Raw genomic sequence first — 16,465 nt, 5'->3', positions numbered from 1 at the left:
ACCGTCTGACATACCCGTAACATAGTTAATAACATAACTCTTTGTAGAGACAATAATTGCTTCTTAAATTTTATCCGAGCGGCTCTTGCATACCAAATAGAGACAGCATAAGTAACTATTGGTATTAAAATAGAATTATAATATAAACGTATAACCTTCTTATTTGAACTCCAACCGTTTATAGTTAATCTAATAATGGAAGCAGCATAATTTTTAACCTTAGAACTCAGGTAATCTAAATGCAGTGTGAATTGCAACTTATCATCAAGAATTACTCCTAGGTATTTAACTTGAGAAACTAAAGGAATCTGTTTACCATTTATTGTTAATCTGGGTGGTCTATTGTAATCAAGCTTTCCTTTTAATAACGTAACTATTTTATTAGAAGAGATCTTTAATTTGTTTAATTCAGCCCACTTAATTGAATCCGGGATAATCATATCTAACCTACTTTCCAAAACTGCTCTTGACCTTCCAGTCACGCATAAAGCCAAATCATCGATTTAAAATCAACGTTAAATGGCAGAAACGTGTCCTTGCAGGTAGCGAGCTGGATGTAATCATCATCCTTCTATGCTAGGTGGAAAAGCTCTGATTTGCAATCCTCCAATGACAAATTTTATTGACTTTTTTTTTTTTCACAATGTGGTTGAGTTAGTGTTCGCCGGTTTTACGTCCAACAAACAATTTTCAGTCAATCGACAGTAGAATCCGTTCATATAGACACACTATACTAGCGCCCCATAACCTTAGTTGCTTTTGAGCTTAACGAAATTTGTGAAAGTTGAATGAGGAACTCCTGATCAAATAATAGAATATAATTTATTAAAATAATCAAATAATAGAAATAATATTTAGTTTACATACACTGTTGAAGTGTTTACTGATTTACATTAAGACATGGGAATATGTTATAGCTTCTGTTTGAGTGGCAATACGGATTTAGTGAATTTACATTATTATTATTAGCCATATGGTGCAAGGAAGCCTGAGGCTTATGCTGCACCAGCCAAAAAAAAAAAAAAAAAATTCCCCGAGTTACCCTGAGAGAGAGAGAGAAAGAGAGAGAGAGAGAGAGAGAGAGAGAGAGAGAGAGAGAGAAGGGAATCACCAAGAAAGAGAAGAATGATGATATCCGGCTGAGGACCCTGGATGTGCCAAGTCCAGGGTCCTGAGCTGGATATCATCATTCTTCTCTTTACATATAGGATTATTATTATTATTATTATTATTAGCCATATGGCGCAAGGAAGCCTGAGGATTTTGCTGCACCAGCCAAAAAAAAAAAAAATTCTGAGTGAGAGAGAGAGAGAGAGAAAGAGAGAGAGAGAGACGGAAATAGAAGGGAATCACCATGAAAGAGAAGAATGGTGATATCCAGCTCAGGACCCTGGGTGTACCAAGCCCATACTCGCCAGATGTGAGCCCCTGGGGGTAATGATTGTTAATTTAGTTAATTCAATTTAATTGTTAATTTCACTTCATGTTTTTCACTCAAGGTATCAGCTGTAAATATTATTTTAATATTAATTTATAAATAAAGTTATAAAAATGCAAAAAAAATTAAATACAGTTGAAAAATTTTTCATGTTAATAATTTTTTTAAAAATGTTTGAAAAAAGCACCACATTAGTGTTGTTATTTTTAATTCGGTCAGTAGGGTGCCATCTTTCAAAATATAGCAACAAAATAATTTGTGGTTTTTCATACTAGCAGTGTATTCATTAGTTTTGTTTTGATGAAAATTTATTACTGTTATTGTTAATTTAATTTTATTAGTAGTTTGTTTATACTATTTTCATTGACAGTAGTTTTTTAAAAAATTGATTTTTTTAAATTAAAATAAATGTAACTAGTCACAAATGTAAGAGTATAAGCGCTCACTCTAGTAAAAGAGCTTGAGGCTATTTACTTCTTCCTTCAGGAGTTATGGTAATTTCACTTTTTATGCGTATTCTTGAAAATCTAAAGGCACCTAACTGTTATTTAATTCTACTTAAGATACCAAGAGTATGATAATCAAAAGCATTGAGATTAGAACAGTAATACCTCATGCATAGCGCTCGTATTGTGATTGTTTTTACATGAAAACTTTAGTTATTGTAAAATGAACCGAGATCATAGTGTTATTACACCCTGACCTCAAGGACGTAGATCTGCCCTTTTAGGACAGATCTGTGCCCTTCCTAAAATGCGTTGGTAGCAATTCTTACTAAAAAAGGATAGGGTTCTTTAAATTGCAGTTTCTAGAAGGCGAGCTAACTGAGGTGCATAAGGTTTTAAAAAGGTTAAGTAAACTAAATGCTGATGGAATCTTTACCTTTTCTCAGAAATAAATACGTTAGGGTGCATAAATTTAAATTGGAAAATGCTTCATCCAAAGAGCACTTAATTGATGGAATAAACTTCCACAAAACGTGGAGGTCAGTGATTAATAATGTAGACAAATTATTGGATGGATTGGGAAAATTAAGGGTTTTTTTTTTTTTTTTTTTTTTGGCTAATGATCTATAAGCTTTGCTTCCTTGTACTATGTTGCCAATACTAACACTAATTTGAGATTTTCGATGAGCCACAGGTAGGTCCAGATTTTGATATGAGAATAGGGGAAGGAGTTTGCAAATGCAAGCTATAGATGGCTGCAGAAAAAAATTAATAAAATACAGTTCTTTGCAGCTCTAACGTGCATTCTTCCTCCTAGAACTGCAAATACAAGGAGCCACAATTTAATTATGCCTCTTTCTAGAGGTAAAAGGAGATAGAAAAAAAAATCTAATTATAAGCTTATCAATTTTTGGTCCTTTCTGATTAATAATAATATAAGTATTGTTGAATCAATGAATGAAAAGATATATGCAGTGACAAATCAAATTGTAAATGCTGCTTTATTTATTAAAAATGTTTCAAATTTAGAAATGAGGCCATTTTTAGGACTTAATAACTGATGTACTTAAATAGTCAAACCATGATCATAAAGAAGAATTGAGCAACCCTCTATTGGGGGAAAAAATGATGGAGATTCTTATTATGTTCATCTAAAAATGACTGCCGTAAAATTGTTTGCACAGAACAGCATGGTTGAGATTATTTTCAATAAGTGCTATTGAATTTTGACCTTTTGTGATGAGGGCCATCAGATGTGTTTATTTATTTTTTATTTTTTTTTAAACTCAAGGCTGTGAAAAACAAAACAAAACATAGAATCATTTTAATTAATAAGTTAGGTTGTTCAGGTTTCCTCTTCTTTTTGTAACAGTGTTCAAAAAAACATGCTTTTTTATTTATTGTCGTAATCTTATTTTTTTAAATTAATGTTAAAAACAAGAAATTAGAACAAATATTTATAAATTTGAAATATATAAATATGTCATTTATTTAATATCTTAAGTTGTTTACTATAAAAATACAGCTTTCATTTTTCAGATAAAAAATTACCTGGCAGTGTACTTTAGATTGTAAAGCAACAAATTGCGAGACAACATTTAAATTAATTATACTTATGAACAAATCTTGTGAACTTTAATTAATGCAAAATTGGCCATAATTTCACAGTAGTTGAATTCATTGGGAACATTAATTTCACTTAATTTCAATTTACAGAATAGCTAATTTGTTAACCCATTTTTGAAGCATCATTGACAACAGTTAAGTTTTCTTAAGTTTTAGTTTTTGAAACACTTTTCATCAGCTGCTCTGGTGGCAGGAAAAATTAGAAGTTCTTAGAGCAATGAAAGTAATAGGAAAGTGTAGCATATGCTAAGGCAGGCCTCAGCATATTTTTTTTATTATTATCAACCATATGGTTCAAGGAAGCCTGAGGCTTATGCTGTACCAGCCAAAAAAATTCCCGAGTTACCCTGAGAGAGAGAGAGAGAGAGAGAGAGAGAGAAGTAGAAAGGAATCGTGAAGAAAGAGAAGAATGATCATATCCAGCTCAGGACCCTGGATGTGCCAAACCCGTACTCACCAGCCCCTGGGGTTGTTTGTTCAAGATATAGGCATCACCTACAAAAAGTTAGCTACCAGTTTTGGAGAAAATGGCATACTTTTTAGTATATCTGATGTATATACATCAGATATTGGTTGCTAGGAAAAATGGGCAACCTTTATTGTCTGAATCTGTAAGAAGCCAAAGGAGAATTGATTGTCATCTACTTTGTAATTTGGCTCCTGACCACTCGGCTATGGCCTCCATAGCCGAGTGGTCAGGAGCAGGAGTGCAATAGCACATGCTCTTTGAGTAGACTGGTGTTCAAGCCCCTGTGCTAAATACGGTCAATCTGCCCTGGACTAGCGTGGAAGATTATGGTCTATTTCCCTCAGCATGAATTGTTGAGGAGGCTTCCATCCTGCAGTGGGTTGATAATGGCTGCAGTTTTTTACTTTGTAATTTATAGTTTATTTTTTTCTGATTAGTGTTACTACTGAAAGACCTGGAATATGAATTTCTAGCTGCAAATATTAAAGTGAGAATGAGTTAAGAGGACCTAGAACAGTGGGAAAGTTGTATGGGAGAAAGTTTTATACAGTGGAGATTTGGTCCATGTGTGTTCAGCTCAGTTTAGGTTGGCTGACCAGTGCAGGTCTTGTCACACTTGGCACCTTGTAAACTGAGTCCTGGATTTTGGTAGGTGGGAGGATTCAACCAGAGAATGTTTTGTTCTAGCCAGTCTAGTGAGCTTTTCTTCCTATCCTGGATTATAGAAGAGGGTTGATGCAGGATGTTCCATCCCTTCCCCTTTCAGGATTGTATGCAGTAGGAGACTGGAACCTGTTCATAAAAAATCATATCAGCATTTTCCATGATATTTTTATATCATTATTTTAGGTAACTAATGGGCCTACAGGATCTTCAGGTTCAGATTCCTGACTGCCATGGTCATAGAAGGAGGCTTCCAATCTTTGAAAGCTTTTTGTACATGGTATGTTTCTGGTGTTCTGCAAAAGAATTAGTGGTGGTAAATACCACTAATACCACTAATTGACATATACCACTAATTTTTTTGTGGACTGAAATGTTTTATAATTTGTTGGCCTAAATATCCACAATTCCTGTAACTTACCATCAAATTATGTGAATTAAAGTCCATGAATGTTATTCTGTGTTTGAAATCTGAGTTGTACATGCAAGATTGATGTCTTATTTACAAATCAACTGCACATTATATTGATCCTCCATTGTGGACTTGTACAGTGAGTTTGCCAGTTGACATTCATTTGGAGAGATCTGGGTTCAAATATATCAGAGATGGTGGCATGAATTTAAAGGTTTCTTCAGTCAAGCTGTGTTTAGTCAATTTCAGGTATAGAGGATAGGATTATTTGTTGTTTTTAAATCTATGTAACATGTTGATCAGCCCATGAATGCTGTGTTCATTAATATTTGTATTAACTAAAGCAAGTTTTGCAATATTGTTAAATGTTTTTCTTCAAGGCATTATTATTTTTGCAGTTACAGCTTTTATCTGTTTTTTGAACTGCACAAGGTAAAATGTTATAATCAATAGAAATATTCTCAAAAAGTGCAGAATCGATGTTTTAAGTGAATGTTACTCTCTATTTTAGTTATCCAGAGACCATTATGATTATTCAGTTTTTTTTTTACTGAAACTAATTTAAGAAATAATTTTAATGTTCACTGTTTGGCTGTAGTGATTTTAAATATGTAATTTGCTTTTCTTTTTTTTTTTTTGTAGATAATGAAATGATTTGGATATTCACAAATTGAAAGTTCAGTACAAACCAAAGGGAGCATAAAAATTATTTGGAAATGCAGTTCTTAAAAGGAAGTAGTATCTTGCTTACAGTAATGGCAAATTCAAAATGAACTGATGCCAATTTTCGGTTGGTTAACAGAAACTTAGAAGTAAAATTTATAGTGGGGTAATTATTCCATAACTTTTTGATGGAGTCAAATTTAACATGTACTGACATTGTTTCATAAGGAAATAATTTTAAATATATACATTATGAACTATGCAAAAGCTAGCAGTATAACTAGTAATGTGAAAGATGTAATGTAAAAGAAATATTTTGCACCACTCTTCATATCTTCATTGAATACTATTTTTTTTTTTTTTTTTTTTTTTTGTATCATTACGTTATTTACTTGTGGATATAGCACTAGGTGATTCTGAAATGCAAAGAAGAAGAAGCAATGGAAGAAGATCCTTTAATGAATGTTCACAAACATTCATTTTCACAGTCATCTTCTGTTGATAATGCTGAAATTGATTCTAATGACAAACCATTTTTATGTAAGATATGTGGCAAGGCATTTTCACAACTGCTAAAGCTTACTGCACATGTTGAATTTCACACTAATGAAAAAACATATGCTTGTGAAATTTGTGGAACAGCATTTCCACATTCAGAAGATCTTAAAATCCATATAATGATTCATACTAATAAGAAACCTTTTACATGTGAAATATGTGGTAAGGTATTTTCAAGAGCAAATGATCTTACAAAACATCAAAGAATTCATACTAATGATAAGCCTTTTATATGTGAAATATGCAAGAAAGCATTTTCACAATCGGGAAATCTTAAAACGCACGTAAGAATTCATACCAACGAGAAACCTTTCATTTGTGAAATATGTGGTAAATCATTTTCACGATCTCAGAACCTTAATACGCATATAAGAATTCATAATGACAGGAAACCTTTTGCCTGTGAAGTATGTGACAAAACATTTGCACAGTCAGGAAGTCTTAAAAGACACATAACAGTTCACAGTAAAGCGAAACCCTTTATTTGTGAAATGTGTGGCAAGACATTTTCAGTTTCAGGTGATCTGAAAAGGCACAATAGAATTCACACTAATGAAAAGCCATTTAGTTGTGACATGTGTGGAAAAGCATTTTCATTTTCAGGAAGTCTTAAAATGCACATTAGAAATCACACTAACGAACATCCTTTTATTTGTGACGTGTGCGGGAAGGCTTTTACTGTTTCGGGAGATCTCAACAGGCACGTTAGAATTCACACTAATGAGAAACCATTTAGCTGTAAAATATGTGGTAAAGCATTTTCAGTATCAGGAAATCTTAAGAGACATATTAAAATCCATAGTAATGTGAAATCACTGTTATCTAGAAGGCCAAAATGTCATATGCTCTCTCCTTCCATGAATTTTGATACAGAAGATCATTAATTCATGTGGACTTAGTCTAGTCTATCCTCTGCCATCCTGCTTTATCAGATTCCTTGTATATAGATGATTAGAAGGCTAATCTCTAGATTACAGATTTTTTGTCATACGAGTCTTTCATATACATATTTATAAATAAGTAATATGAGATGTTTGTACAGAGAACTTTTCATTGTGGTTTTGTATGTTTGTTCTTTATAATAAAATTTTATTATATTATTAGTACTTAATATTGTTTAGTTTTATGCGAAAAATGGTTTAAGTACATTGCATATCTTATAATTATAGAATATTTCAGTGTTTAAAAAATTTTGCAAAATACTGCCGAATTCTAATTTATAAATAATTAACTTGTGGTCTTGAGTAATATATGTTTAGAGCCTTAAGCTTTGATCCTTTCCTTTGTTTACATTCACAACATTCTCACTCCTTGCACTAATCTGTCACAACCAGAATTCTGTAATTAGTCATTGGTTCTTCTCCCTGCCCTCTTTTTAAATCATGGTTCACTTTCTAATTTTATTTTTACAAATTATTTTCAATAAACACCATCATATAACATAATCTTTATAATTTTTTTATAAGAGATTATTTTTTATAAAAGATTTATAACATAAATCTTTATAATCTTTATAATTTTTATGTAGTTCTTTTTTTTGCACAGATCATTTAGTAGTGTATTTACAAGCCAGTTTTTGTCCTCATATTTATTCAAATCAACTTGGGTAACGTATTGCAAAAAACTTTCATACAGTTGAGATTCATTCATTAGTATTAGTAAAGAGAAATCAAAGCAAGGGTATCAGGATTATTTATGATCATCTATAAAATTAAATAAGTCAACTCATCTCATGCAAGTATCTGTCCAACCCATCCTTAAATTTACGTAAGCTCTCTAGTTCTACAAGATTAGATAGTAAATTATTCCAACAGTTAATAGCCTCTTGGCTAAATAAAATTTTATTGCATCTATTTAATAACTAGCCTTCTTTAATTTTAGTAAATATCCCTTGTTTGTGCAGCCTCAAAAAGAAAAAATGTATCTCAATGGTTTAATCTGTTTGTCTTTGAAGGCCCTTGATCAAGTCCCCATGCAGATGTTTGGTTCTTAAAACTGCAACCCACACATCTGTCTCCCTCTTAATATCTGTATTTGTCAATAACTAGCCTTATCACTGCTCTTCAGTCAAGTTTTTTCAGAAGAATCAACATTCCTCCTGTATTCGAAACTCAAGGAACTGCTTAATTCTCTATTCTCTTCATCTGTCTAGAGCTCCATGGCCCAATCCACATTTGTGGTTTGATTTGCATAACATAACACTTGTCACTGCTTTTTCAAATTTATATTATTTTTGTCAATGCTATGGTGTATTAAATGTAGGTATTTGGTTCTCCCCGTGCATTCTGTCCTTAGAAACAACATTTGGCTTTGAGGGCAAGTTGCTACAATGGATAAAAAGATGGTTGAGTCGGAGAAGACAGATAGTGGTAATCAGTGAACACTGCTCTTTGTGGACTAATGTTATTAGTGGAGTTCCCCAGGGTTCAGTGTTAGGCCCATTGTTGTTTTCTGTATTTATCAATGATATTGGTGAAGGTATATCAGGCTTAATGTCCAAGTGTTTGCCAACAGTACGAAGTTTGGTATGGTTGTTAATGACAGTAAGGGTGGTATGCTACTTGCAACAGGATCTAGAAAAGTTGAGCAGATGGGCTGAGAGGTGTCAACTGAAGTTTAACATTGACAAATGCAAAGTACTGCATATGAGTAGCAGTAACCCCAGAGTAATGTATCAACTGTGTGGTACTACACTGACAGTGGTAGAGAGTTAAAAGGACCTGGGGGTAATTGTGCAGGCAGATATGAAGTATTCTGAGCAGTGCAAGAGTAGCTCATGGGGTCTTGTCAATGATATATAGGAATTTTGCTAGCAGGGATAAGGAGGTAGATTATTCCCTTGTATAAGCCAATGGTTAGGCCACACCTTGAGTACTGCATACAGGTCTGGAGGCCTCATTTTAGGAAAGATGCTGAGCTACTAGAAAGAGTACAGAGAAGGGCAGTGAGTGGAACAAAGTTTCTGTTACAGTGATAGGCTTAACTTCTGCAAATTGCAGCATCCGGAGACTAGGCACCTGCGAGGTGATCTGATTGAGGTGTATAAGGCTTTGAATGGTTTGAGCAAGCTCAGTGCTGATGGGATTCTTCCTCTTGCTCAGATTCCACACCTGAAGGGGCATAAATTCAAACTGAAGAAAGTCAGCTGTAGAATAGACATGCAGAAATTTGCCTTTAGCTGTCAGGTGGTTGATTGCTGGAGCAAACTGCCATCTGTCATGGAAGTTGACAGCTCAAATAAATTCAAGGCTGAACTAGATACACTTTTGGAGTGAATTGGATGGGTGTTTTTTTTTTTTTTTTTTTTGGATGATGCTAAATAAGTTTGCTTCCTTGCATCATATACCTCTGCTAATGCTAAGAGCAACTGTTAGCCTATTAATGTATCTAATAGATACTGACCAAGCAGGTAAGCTATATTTAGTAAAATAAATATAGATTGCTTGAGTTCTGTAAACACAAAAAAAGAAGTGGAATGATAGGATAATATTGCATATATAGAAATAAAGTGGAATTTACCTCTTTTTCCCTTTTTTGTAGAATGCTACATTACAACACCCTCCTTAATTCAATCAGATGTAAAATTATTACTCAATGGTTTTCTCCCCTCACAGACATGAATGGTCTGACCTATCCATGATCGGCAGTCAAGATCTCTCAACCACAAACACATCAAACCACCACCACATAATCTTGACAGTCAGAAAACATCTTCTCTAAAAGTAAAATCATTAAAAACCATTAAAATGATTGTGTCGTATAAAAGTTAAAATCTTTAAATTAGCTAAAATAATTGAAATCCATTTTGAATAACTTCTCTTCCTAAAGCAGACCGGGGCTTTTCGACTGTCTGTCTTGTTTACGGGATAGAAGTAACATCGTGGATACGTCGGACCATTCATATGTCTGTGAGGGAAGGAAACCATTGAGTAATAATTTTACTTCTGATTGAATTTAGGAGGGTGTTGTAGTGAAGCATTCTACAAAAAAGCATCGAGGTAAATTCCTCTTTATTTCTATATATTAATACAAATGTAGAACTCGTTGAGTATTATAGCTTTGTTTTATTTATCCTAATTGATGCTTGATGGTGTAGAGTAATTTAGATTACGGTATAGTTTAGGGCTAAAGCCTCAGGCTACGTAAATAGTTTAACCAATGTACAAGTTAGTGCATTTGCATCATTTCTGTACATAGCCAACTACATAAGTAGTTATAAATTGGCATCATTAAGTCTAAATTACTCCACACCATCAGGCATCTCTCATATTTGTGGATTTATACTTCGCAAATGGGTTGTCTTGTCATCATTGCAACACCAGGATACCTGCCCATCCACTGATGAGGAGCCAATAAGTTCCGAAACAGTGCCATATGGGTGATGGTATCCACTGAGAATAAGTAACAAGTCTTCTCCTTGGTGAAGTGTTACTTATTCGAGGTAGTGCAATATCATGGCAACTCGTGAAGGTATTCACAATATGAGATATACTTAATGATGCCAATTTATAACCATTTATGTAGTTGGCTACGTGAAGAAATGATGCAAATGCACTAACTTGTACATTGGTTAAACCAATAATAATAATTGTTTTTGTGTTTTGAAGAATTTAAGGTCACTCATCCCCTGATTGAAACAGATTCTTGTGTGAAATTATCTTGTCTTAAATTCTACAAAAAAGCATCTGTAGACAGAACAGGAATGTCTTTATCTTTATTTTTGTTATCTATTTGCATTTAACCAGCAAAACCAAAGATTTATGGCAAGATTAAGCAATTCTCGTTGGCATTGATTGGTGATGTAATCTGCAGATTGAAGTGGACTAGTGCTGAAGCTATCACAATACAGCCCGAAAACCTTCAAAGCTGATGGGACATGACAGGCAAGTCCTGCAAAGAATCATATGCTCAAAGCAGGTCAATGATGTTGCAGCATGCACAGGCCTTCACAGAGAGACAGTTGGGACCTGTCTGCACCAATACAGTGCATGGGATGCTCCATGATATGGGTTATCACAGTTGTGTACTGTTCACAAGCAGCACCCCAACTAATGCCACACACTGTAGTTTGCTGCAAATCCTGCTATTTTTGGACTATTGAGCAGTGTAAAGCTGTGCTTTGGAGCAATGAGACAGTACATGTTCTACCAGTTTGATGGTTGTGCCTGGTGTGGCAGATTCCCGGCGAGCTACCTGCTGTATTATCATTCCAGCAATGAAGCTTGGAAGAGGCAGTGTCATGATCTGTACTTTGTTTCATGGTTTGGCTTGGGATCATTGGTGGTTTTGACAAAACCATGAATGCTCAGGTCTATCAAGATGTCCTGGACAATAATGGATTACCTATGTTGGTGGCACTTTGGAGTAGTGCCACCAACTCCAAATAGTGCTCCTACTGTAACGGAGTAAACCACTCTGAAGACAGCAGCATTGAAAAGTTGGACTAGCAAGCCCAGAGCGCCGATATTAATTCTATAAAGACCCTCTAGAATGAATTAAATTGATTTTAGGTTGCATGTGAGAAGAGATGCCTAAAAGCAGTTGAACTGATCACTACTCTGATGGCCGAATGGCAAAAAATATCAGAACAGTTACAAAAAACTAGTGGAGGGCATTTGATGGATATTAGAGGCTGCCATAAAGGCTAAAGGTTTAGTTTTTGTAGTTATCCAGATGTCGGGATATTAATTATCAGAAAAGTGAGTTGTCAGTAAATAAATGTACTACAGATTGCAATCCAATGGCTTCAGACCAAACAGTTGCCAGATTTTGATATGAAATCTTATCAACACTGCCTTATCTTAGTACAAAATATATTATATATCCAATAGTGCAGCACCAGGACATACACTGTGCTGCCACTTTATTAGGTACATCCCTGCTGTGCACACAAATGATTTGTCCCACAACAATGCAAGTCACATGACCACAGTTGTGGATATAAATGCAGCAGAACAACCTTTCTAGTATCAGTTAAGTGTACAAACCGTAGCAAGAACGGGGAAAAGGAGTGATCTAACGCACTTCGAATGTGACATGGTAGTAGGTGCAAGACGTGCTGGACAAAGCATCTCTCAGACGGCAGTTCAGAAATTTTCACGCACAGTTTCAAGGGAGTATCGAGAATGGTGCAATGAACAGAAAACATCCTTTCAATGGCACTGCTGTGGAAGAAAATCGCTTGTTGATGAGAGAGGTCAGAGGAGGATTGCTAGAATTGTGCAAGCAAACAGACGGGCCTCAATGTCGCACATCACGTCAGAATATAACCTTGGTGCGCACAACAAAATATCGCAATGGGCCACTAGTTGCACTTTGTCGCGAATGGGATACAACAACCAACGGCCACCGCATACCTTTGTTATCAATGAAGAACAAGAGAGCACGCCTCCTGTGGGCACAGCAACACCAGCACTAGACTATCAAGGATTGGAAAACAGTTGCTTGGTCTGATGAGTCGAAGTTTCTGGTGCATTATTGTTGAAGGCTCAGAATTTGGTGAAAACAACATGAATCCATGGACCCGTCATGTCTGACGACTGCTGTGCAAGGCGATGGGGGAAGTGTTATGGTGTGGGGAATGTTTACTTGGCACGTGGGTCCATTGATACCCATAGATTCACATCTCAGTGCCACATCGTTGCTGACCAAGTGCATCCGTTCATGTTGAGCTTACCTCAGTCAGATGGTTACTTCCAGCAGGATAATGTGCCGGTGCACAAAGCCCGAATCACTATGGAATGATTCCAGGAACATGACAATGACTTTTCTTTGCTGCAGTGGCCCGCTCAGTCTCGGATCTCAATCCTATTGAACATCTTTGGGATGAGCTGGAAAGGGCTGTTTGCTGCAGCAAACATTCTTTACGATGATATATCATCATGAGGTTAGACTGGTGGAATTTTATTAATTTATATATTTTTTTGGATTCCACTTCTGAGCCTACACCTCCATTGAATCTCAAGGAACTGTGTGTGACACATTCATATCTGCATGGTACTCCATTCCTGCACAACATTCATCCCATGCTTAGGCTGTTTTGAAGGCTAAAGGAGGCTCAACACGCTACTAGGTAGGTTAAAGTGGCAACACAGTGTAAGTTCACATTAAATTGGTATTTGATATAATTGCATAGGAGCAAGGAAGCATGCTCAGAAATAGGTGTGCAAAAGAACTGTGTTATAATCTTTTGCCTATTACACTTGCATTTGATAAATAAGAATTTTGTTCTCCATGCTTTTTGTCTTTCTCATAGAAGCTTGGCACCCTGGTTTGTTTTTTCTTGATATTATTAAAAGCATATTCTTATTCATGGAAAAGATTTGTTTTCTGAATATCATCTTTTTTTATTGTAGCCATTTTCTACAGCTTTTATCTTCCTGAATTCATTTTGCAATATATGTTAATTTTATTCCATTATTATTAATTATTTTTTGTAGTTGGACAGGATTTCACTGAAATGTAACTCTCGACACCAGTTAAACTCAACAGAATCCTCGTAGTTATTAAACAGTATAGGGACAATGTTTTTCCTGATGAAAAACAAGTTATGCTTGAATCAAACAGACTGAAAACTATTTCTGGTGCCAAAAATCTGATTTCTGGTAATCATTCTTTACAATGATATATCATCATGAGCTTAGACTGGTGGAATGTTATTAATTTATATATTTTTTTGGACTCCACTTTTAAGCTCAGAGCCCTACCCCAGGATTATACTTCACTGGTATAATATAATTAGGATCTGATTTTATGTGGTGATTTTTCATGAAATTTTTGTACTTATTGACTTACTAAGAAATTAGGTAATGTTTTGAGAACCTTGCGAGAACTTATCATCAGACCATACTTGGCTGTAACAAAGGGCAGAAAAACAAATTGTTATAATTAATTATGTTTTACTACAAACATCCAATTATCTATAATTTGGAAATTTCATACAAAGTAAAAGTAAATAAGAAGCTGGCTTTCCCGTTGCTGAATGACAGGTCTCCTTCGTTCAGTAAAGGTGAGATGTTAACAGCCCATTTTATGCCTATATTGAACATGAATGAATGCCATCTTAATTAATTGGTCAATAGTAGGTTGTTAGGTTAGTTATCCTGGAGCAATGTTCTGGAAGGGTTAGCTAAGCCTCACTTCCACAAACTTCCTAGGTTGTGGTTATACCACTGGAGCTTTGTTTTTTTGAGGTCTCCTTTGAGGATGCAGAGTTATTGGCAAGTGGCACGTGGTTGCCACTTGGCCCTCAATAATATGTCCATTCTTTAAGGATAAGGTTGTTGAAATATTGATCAAATTGTATACCTTGTGTTTTGTTTATAGAATTGGCCCCCCAACATTTTTATAAAGATGATTCTTTATAAGGAATAAATGATTATAAAAACGTTGGGCCAACTCTGCAAACGAAAAAGGTATGGAATTCGATCAACAATATTTCAACATCCTTAAAGAGATAGTAGAAGACCTCAAAAAAATAGCTCCAGACAAGAAAACATCCAATCATTCCTCTCCCCACTATCAGCATAACCACAACCTAGAAATTTTTTGGAAGCGAACCTTAGCTAACCAATCTGCAAAATCAACTCTGAGGTAAATTGAACTACAAGAAGCAGTGGATTCCAGGATAACCAACCTAGCAGCCTACTATTGGCCAATTAATATGTCAATAATCCAGGCCCTACGTAGGCAAAAAATGAGCTATAAATAGCTCCCCTTGACTGAATGAAGATATAAGAGTAAGCCAATATTTCCCTTGTTTAAATTTGTATTGCTAGGGTGGTCATTTGGTTTACCCCAAAATATGAGTAATCACAAGACCCAATCAAAGGCAAAAAACCCTTAAAGCTATAAACAGTTGGCTGGCGTACTTAGATTGTGTATAACAAAAGGGAAATCTGACCATGTATCAGAAGAAACCTTCATCTTGGGTTTTTAATCCCAAGAAAATTGTGCAAAAATAAACAAGACACCTCGTGTAAAACAATTTCAAGCTTTAACATGATAATTATTACAACCCACTGATGATATTTCATACATGCAGGATACTAAAGTTATTTTAAATTATGTGTACATGCTAATTACATAATAGTGCTCTGTTTCACTGGATAACAATCTTTCATTCATAAATCATTTACTGACACTCAGATTTCACTTCCCACTTAAAGTTGAACAATTTTTAATGCACTATAACCTTAGAAGCCTCGTTATGAACAATAAATTTCAAGCACTGTAATTGGGTTAGTAGTAAGGGCTGTTCCTAAGTTCTGCCTGTCTAGTTATCTCCTTTAAAAAAAGCGATGGGGCTCACGTTCCTAATTAGAGATCAATTTTCGTGCACATTGACTTCCACGAGCGCGAATTTAATACTTCTGATGACTGGCACGACGTGCTCCAATTTATCATCGCTTCAACACCCGTAGCGTTCACTAAACCGACTTCCATGCACGTATCAAAAGCAGCTATTTTTCTCGACTATAATTAATAGACTTCCACGCTCGCAAATTTTATGACATGTTCTGTCTTCAAAGAAACTCACCTTGAACGTCAAGGGAGTGGTCCACTCTGGCTTGACATCAGCGAGAGGCGCTTAATGGAACTGTTGCTTCGAAGGGACTCGCCTTCCTATTTAGGGATGAAAATGCTTGTATACCGACTTTCATGCTCACGTATTTTATGACTTCTGTGTTTTGACGGCGGCATTTGTTCTTATTTAGTGTCCACAGAACTGGCCTCTTGAATCTTGGCGATGAACGGAGTGACATCATCGAGACGTGCTCTACGGTGCTCTCACTTCGAATTACACGTGCGTTAACACGAACTGATTTCGGTTTAAAATGAAATGTGAGTTTAAATCAGACAAAAAATCTTTTGTTTAATTGGATGTTCGACTTACTCAGAGAGCCTCTTTTTTGTGTAGTCGGCAGAGAAACGAGCAAAGCATCACATGAATAAATGTACTCAATTCCTTTATAAAAGAGATCAAAAATGGTGAGAAATGCTAGCAATTGACTATCAGTTCCCATAGAACCAATATGGTGGATATTTTATTAAAGAAATAGCAGTCTCAAATGGATGAGAAACGTTCTCAGAAATAATGTCTGCTTTGTACGTGGGAAAAACTGCTGACTAAAATTCAAAAGCAAAATTTATGGCTGATAGGAAGGAAACTTATCTAATGATGAAATTCA

General features: G+C 35.2%; 1 long non-coding RNA gene across 1 annotated transcript in view; it reads left to right on the top strand.

The window, feature by feature from the left end:
- The first annotated feature begins 1,857 nt into the window (after positions 1-1,857).
- The window catches only part of LOC150075666 (uncharacterized), a 37,080-nt gene continuing 22,472 nt past the window's right edge, over positions 1,858-16,465 (top strand). Inside the window, exons 1-2 of the long non-coding RNA XR_016547907.1 lie at positions 1,858-1,932; positions 10,107-10,273. This is a non-coding gene — a long non-coding RNA (uncharacterized LOC150075666). The remainder of the gene's footprint in view (positions 1,933-10,106; positions 10,274-16,465) is intronic.

The sequence above is a fragment of the Mastigoproctus giganteus genome, chromosome 14 (genome assembly GCF_048544385.1).
Source record: "Mastigoproctus giganteus isolate SK-2022 chromosome 14, ASM4854438v1, whole genome shotgun sequence".
Classification (NCBI taxonomy): Eukaryota; Metazoa; Arthropoda; class Arachnida; order Uropygi; family Thelyphonidae; genus Mastigoproctus; species Mastigoproctus giganteus.
This window is presented reverse-complemented; position numbering and strand designations above follow the sequence as displayed.